Genomic DNA, 6,969 nt, shown 5'->3' with positions numbered 1-6,969 from the left:
ACACCCAGCCGTGACATGAGTTTGGCTTTCAAGAATTTGGGGTACAGTTCCCCCCAAACCCCTACACCAATCTTCTTGAAGCTTGGCAGGCTTCATGCCCTTAGCAGAGGCTACGATCCCTGCAAGTTTCATCCAAATCATACCAAAGACAACAAAGTTATTGATTTCCCCATTATACCCTATGGCAGGATCGAGGCAGAAACCCAGTCCGGAGCTCTGGATTGGATCGCAGCCATCCGAAGCAGCCGGATCCAAAACTGGATCAGATCACTGCTGACTTGCACAGCCCTAGTCATGGTGCTCCCAGAAGTGGCTGTGGTGCTTCTGGAAGTGGTTGCAGCCTACATCATGTGCTCGCACTCCCTGGTTGGCACTCACACGGAAGGCACAGGTGCTCCCACCTGGTCCTCCTGCCTGTCACCTAAGTGGAGAGCGTGGCCTTACAGGGGGTACACTGGTGCTCTCGGGGGGTGCATATGCACCCCCGTGCACCCCCTATGTGTTGCCACTGCGTCTCACCTCTGTAGATGTCAGTGACAAAACTTCTCTTGGTTTCAAGGTGAAGGTGATGAGATGGTATCCTAGAGGACCTAGTGAATAAGAGGTCTAAGTCCTCTGAGGTTCTGAACACCTTCTGTACCTTCCACATTCAATGGGGAGTTGGTTGTGCTCATCCACTGCTAAGATCAAAATATATGCAGTACCTAGACATTTCTTAGCTTCCTCAGAGAACACTTTTAACAGATCTTGAATATGAAATGATTATTGTGCAGACGAAAATCTACTGAAATGGCACCTTCCTCCTATCCTTTAATCTATAGGAAGTGCTTTGAAAACTCACTCTGAAGTCATTTAAATTTAAAAGGGGAAATAAATTTACCCAATCATCACAACAGCAGCTAGCTTGGTTAATCAAAGATTTTTTTTTTACATTTTCTTTCAAAGATGTCATCAGCCTCTCATTGGAAGCACTCAGGATTTTGCAGGATATTATATAGCCTCTTTCATACAAGGTCTATGCCAAGTCCTTCTCAGAGCTAAACAATAATGTTGCAAAGCTGAGGCTAAATTGTGCCTCGCTCTTGTGAGACCATGAAAAATTGTGGGTAAGGTCCAAAACTACTACCCCATTCACAAAGAACTTTAATCTCTCCTATCACTTCATAAGCAAGCAATCCTACAGAGGGAAAGAAATACTGTCTCCTTTCACCCTGTTCAGTAGAACTGACCACGTATGGAGGAGAACACGCCTTCTTGACTGTATGGTAAGGTTCCATATTTATTGTCTCGCCATGATTTCTATATTGCAGTGTTCAGCTCCTCGTTTAGAAGGGTTAATTGTAGCCTGACTAGATTTTTGCTGTTTATTTTTCAGGTTAGACTAAAAACATTTTTTATTATGATCTGTGCCCTCTATACTTTAGAATACTACCTCATGGAGAAAAGCTCGCAAAGTGAAAGGAGTTTGTTGCATTTTTTAAATTACAGAACCAAAAACAACACTAGAGAAAATGTTTCACGTTTTTATGTGAAATTTAACAGTACCCTATTTTCTCAAATTTTGCTTTGATTTTTGGTTAAAGGAAAGCCCATGAGAGAAGCTGTCTGAGACCCCCTCAAAGGCTTGATGACACAGCTTCCTATGAATTGAGATGATGGGCTTTGGATTTAATTCACCAGTCAGAGGTAGTATCTGCCACAGTAGTAGTCACTATTTGATTAAACCTCCATGTATACTGTAGCAGGGCACTAAGGTGCCTGCTACTTGAAAAGCAGTAGTATGGGCTCAGGTGCTGGTTGCTAGGGGCAACCAGGAGGCACTAAGGGGCCCAAACCTGGTGAGTCAGCTGACCAAAAGGGGCAGGGCTGACTACTATAAGACCCAGATTGGAGAGGGTGAGTGCTCTCTCTCTGCTGGCAGATAGGAAAAAGGAGTACTGCCTGAAGGTGGGGAGGAGAATAAGGCCTGAATGTACCTGCCACTAGTTACACGGGTGAGAGGTGGTGTGGTTTGGAGGATGTTTAGCCAGGAGGCTTAGATTTGTGTTATAGCCCAGGGGCTTGTGTTATTGTTTTGCTGTTGTTGTTACACTGGAGGACCAGGTGAAGCTATTAGGGGTTGGAGGAGGCATCATAGGGGCTCCACAGTAGTGTGGGGACCCTGGTGCCAGAGAGGGCACAACATTCAGGGGTGCACTGACCCCAGCCCTGAGAAGGGGAGCAGAGGATCGGAAGGGGGCCAGGTAAGGCTGAGGCCGCCTGAGCCCTAAGGCGGGAAGCCCCCGTGGAGGCGCGGAAAGGGAAATCAACCAAACAATGTCCGGTACATCTGTGAGGCTTGGGGCATGATACAGGGATGGCTGGAGCTACGCGTAGCCCATAAGGCCGGGGTGCGCTGAGTCACCCAAGATAGCACTAAGACTGAGATACATCAGAGCACCATGTCAGACAAGACTAAGGGCAGCCTCCCTTAAACATTATTAATATCAAAGATGTGGCGGGTGAGATTGTGAGGGTGCTTTTAATATCACCTTGGCACGGTAGGAGGTGCTAGGGGAGTTAACGGTCACCCCTAGGACCCTGCGCTGTTACATATACACATCAGAATTGTTCAGGAAATGTGTGGCAAATGTTAACTGGTTACTTAAACCCAATGTGGCCAAAGCATTTCTAAGAACTGTTGGATTCATTCATCAGAAGTGTAACTGTTGGGCAGGTACTAATCAAGTAAGTGTGTGTGTGGGGGGGGGGAGAGGGGGACATCATTAACAGAACAATTACAGTTTTCTTTTTAGGATGAATAATAATCCATAGCATCCTTGAATCAGGAAGATCAATGTCAGGCCAGCTATCTCAGCATGTTCAAAACTCAATTTCTAGTTCAAAATAGTAACTTATCTTGGATCTACTGGAGAAAATCTGACTGAATTCCAAAATTGTGAAAGATTTTTCCCCTCATGTAGGTTAAAAATAATTTTAGTAATTCGCTAAAGGGAGTGAAATTTCAGTTCATTAATAGTGCTACTCAAACAGTTTTAGGCTGCTTATAATGAAGAAAAAAATGAAAAAGTGACTATGAACCCTCCTGTTATGAATGGAAGTAGTTTGTTAGTATTGCTTTGGCAATCGAGAAATTCCCAAAATAGAGTACTGGATCAACTCCCAGTTAGAAGTAGCAAAACTTGCAGATGTTGCTTTTACAGATACAAATTGAATATGCATCAATGGCTACATGTGGCAATTCCTAGAGTTACATGAGGCAAACCACGTGGCTGTTTTGTTATGCTAATAGAAAATAATTACCTTGTCCAGTAGTCCATGATTCAGGAAGTCAACTAAAGATGTGTTTAATTTAAATGTGAAAGCAGTTCATTGTGATTGTTTACCTGCTTCATAATCTGGTCTAGCTGTGACTGACCAGGTGACTGATTCATCAGATTCACTTGTTTTTCACAGAGATACAGGTTCAAACCTTTGCCCCTCTCATCCTGCGCCACTCTGTTATCTGTCCGTTATTTAGTTTATGAACTTTATTTTCCTCAAATTTATTTCTTCTTTTGTAATTTGGTTTGTCTGTTTCTACTTCTTATAGTTTATGAACCATTTCATATACTTGCTTTCTAAACCAAGGTCATCAAGCCAATTCAACATACTTATAAAAATCTATAATTGTTATACTTGCATACTTGCGTGGTATATAATGCTTCTATGATTTCCAGAATAATTTCCTGTGTGCACTTATTTATTTTTATTGTTTATCAATATAAATTTTCACTTAAAGATCTAAAGATAGCAAGAGGAATAGTCCTCTTCTCTCCTATAAAGTATAACTTCATTTGTGTTATGTTCAATAATAAAATAAATAAAGGGTCATCAGTAAGTCATCTATGTTATTTAAGTAATTTCTTTCAACAGCTACACGTTTTGGGCTGATCCATATACCTTGCTGTAGCAAATTTTCTGTTTGAGGCCTATCAGCAGAATTCTTGTCTGATAAGAAACCTTGTCTGCCAGTGTTCCTGTTGACTGATTACAGCAAGCCAACAGATGATGTCCCCTTAAATCCACTGAAGCCACAACAAGATATTTGCTAGGAATAGAATGGCCTCACTAGTTAAATATTATTATAATTTCCTTTTTCCTGTTTTTTTTACACTGTTCTTAGCTAGTTTTCCCCATTATGAAATTAATAGATGAATAGCATACAATCCCATCAATATAAAGTGATGCAGGAAAATATTGTTTATGTCTTTTACAATAAAAGTAGACAGGTTCATTACACTTAGCTAATGTCTTACAGCATTTATTCCATACCCATTTTTCCTCTCCTTACACTCTGCATTCCCTTATGTCTCTAGAGCCATTCTGACTTTGAACATGCTGTGACCTGAATTTGGATCATAAATAAATTACATGAGAGTCACTTACACTATCTTTTTTAGCCAGCGCACAGGTAAAATTTGTGCTGGAGAAAACGCTCTTACCTGGTCAAGGGTCAAACAATCCTACATAACTTCAGTGACCAATGAATAGCAATAGAATTCTAAGTTCAGGTAATCTATAAACTGCTATTTGTCCAAATGATTCAGAGAATAATTAAGAATAACACACAAATCTGGAAAAACAATTGTGACAGGTTTATGGATAGTACAAGAAGAGAAAAAGGGCTTAATTCATCAAACAGCTCATTGGGAATTGTGTAGGTTCAGCTCTTGTTGCTTACCTCAGCATTTAATAAGAATATTATGGACACGTCCACATGAGCTCACACATGCCTCTTGCCCCGTCTCAAACCACTTTGAGATGTGGCAAGAGGGAAGTGCGGGAATGAAAAAATGTTCTCCATGCTGCGAGTTTGCAGTGTGGGGATAAAATTAGACCCCTGGATAGCCCGGGGTCAAAAAAATAAATGTTCTGCAGGACAGCTGGGCAAGGCACGATCCCAGACTGTGCCTGGAGCAAATACAGGAGTCAGTCCTCCAGAAGAGACGCTCTGGTTTCAGCATGTAGGAATCCAGGTCACACAGTGCTGTGTCACTGCCCACCTATGCCTGTAGCAGAGCTACAGCCAGGCTGCCTGCTGCTACCAGTGCCACTGGGACCAGGTTGGGGGAAAGGAATGTTGCAGGGCCATGGGGTGGTGAGGGGGTGCAGGGAGGCAAGTGGCCAGAGATGGCAGCACATGGCGGGACCCAGCCTGGCCCAGCACCATGCAACTGCTAGTTTGGCTTTGCATCGGAGCGGGTCACGTGGCTCCTGTGCAAAGGCACACTAGCTGCGCAGATGGGGCTAGATTGGGCCAGTGGAGCTTGCTGGAAAATGTGCCCCACCAGCCTGATCTGGCCTGGGCCACACCGCTACTGTGCCTTTGCACAGGAGCTGCACGACCCACTCAGTGCAAAGCCAGACTAGCCAGTTGTGTGGCGCTGGGCTGGGTTCTGCTGTGCACTGCCTCCCTGCCTGCGCAGTGGGGCAGACAGCACTGCTGCTGGAGGCCAGACCCAGCCACACAACTGGCTAGTATAGATTTGTATAGATTGAGTGCTTTAGTGGGGCTTTTTTGGCACTTTTCTCTAATAGCTGATGGACTCTGCTTTAGATAAAAGCACCAATAAGCCCCATTGAAGCACCCAATCTATACAAATATTGGGCAAGCCAAGTCCAACTAATGCATTGCCTCTTCCAGTAGAATGTGTTTTGTTTTGTTTTTAACATCTGCAAGCAGTTGCTTTGCAAATAAATGTGTAATGGCAAGAACAGAAACTCCCAATGCTATAGCTTTTTGGCATTCTGCATTAAATATCCAAGGGAAGCAATTTATTTCATCAGGCCAGTAAAGCTTATTTGGTTATAAAAGAAAAAGTCATATGACAAATCTTGAACTCGGAGACCTTCACAGGGAAACTGCGACTACCACTCCTTCACTCAGCTACCAGGGAATCCAGTACAGACTGACCATTCAGTAAGCAGCACTTTAAAATCTGAGCTGCACTTTTGAGCTCTCACCCAAAGGGCTGTGCTGATATGAAATGCAGTAATGTGAAAAAAAATTTCTGCTTCTGCCCGCAAGAGCCACGATTCTGGAGACTGTAGCTAGGGCATTGGTTCTCAACCTTTTTTGGTGCAAAGAACCATAGTTTTTGCTGCCCTATTTGCATTAATTGTCCCATGCAATCTGTCCATCAGAAGTTGTAGTATCATAGAATCATAGAAGTAGGGTCGGAAGGGACCTTGTAGATCTTCAAGTCCGACCCCCTGCCTGGGCAGGAGAAAAAACTGGGCTCAAATGATCCCAGCTAGGTAGGCATCAAGCCTCCTCTTAAAGACCCCCAGGGTAGGAGCCAGCACCACTTCCCTTGGAAGTTGGTTCCAGATCCTAGCCGCCCTAACTGTGAAGTAGTTCTTACGGATGTCTAATCTAAACCTACTCTCCAACAACTTGTGGCCATTATTCCTTGTTATGCTAGGGGGCGCTAGGGGAAACAAGGTCTCTCCCAAACCCTTCTGGTCCCCCCTAGTGAGTTTATAGACAGTCACCAGGTCCCCCCTCAGCCTTCTCTTGTGAAGGCTGAACAGGTTCAGGTCCTGCAGTCTCTCATTGTAGGGTCTGCCCTGTTGATCCTGGATCATGCGGGTGGCCCTCCTCTGGACTCTGTCAATGTTGTCCACATCCCTCCTGAAGTGGGGCACACAGAACTGGACACAATACTTCAGCTGTGGCCTGATCAGTGTTGCATAGAGGGGGAGGATCACCTCCTTGTCCCTGCTAGAGATGCACCTGTGGATGCACGACAAGGTCCGGTTAGCCCTGCCAACTGTGACCTCGCATTGTCGGCCCATGTTCATCTTGGAGTCAGTAGCGACTCAAAGATCCCTTTCAGCCTCCATGCTCTCAAGAAGGGAGTTTACAATCTTATGAGTGCATTGTTAGTTACTACTGTCCAAGTGCAGCACCCTGCACTTGTCAGT

This window comes from Gavialis gangeticus, unplaced genomic scaffold (genome assembly GCF_001723915.1).
Source record: "Gavialis gangeticus isolate Ggan-Ray unplaced genomic scaffold, GavGan_comp1, whole genome shotgun sequence".
NCBI classification, from domain to species: Eukaryota; Metazoa; Chordata; order Crocodylia; family Gavialidae; genus Gavialis; species Gavialis gangeticus.
This window is presented reverse-complemented; position numbering follows the sequence as displayed.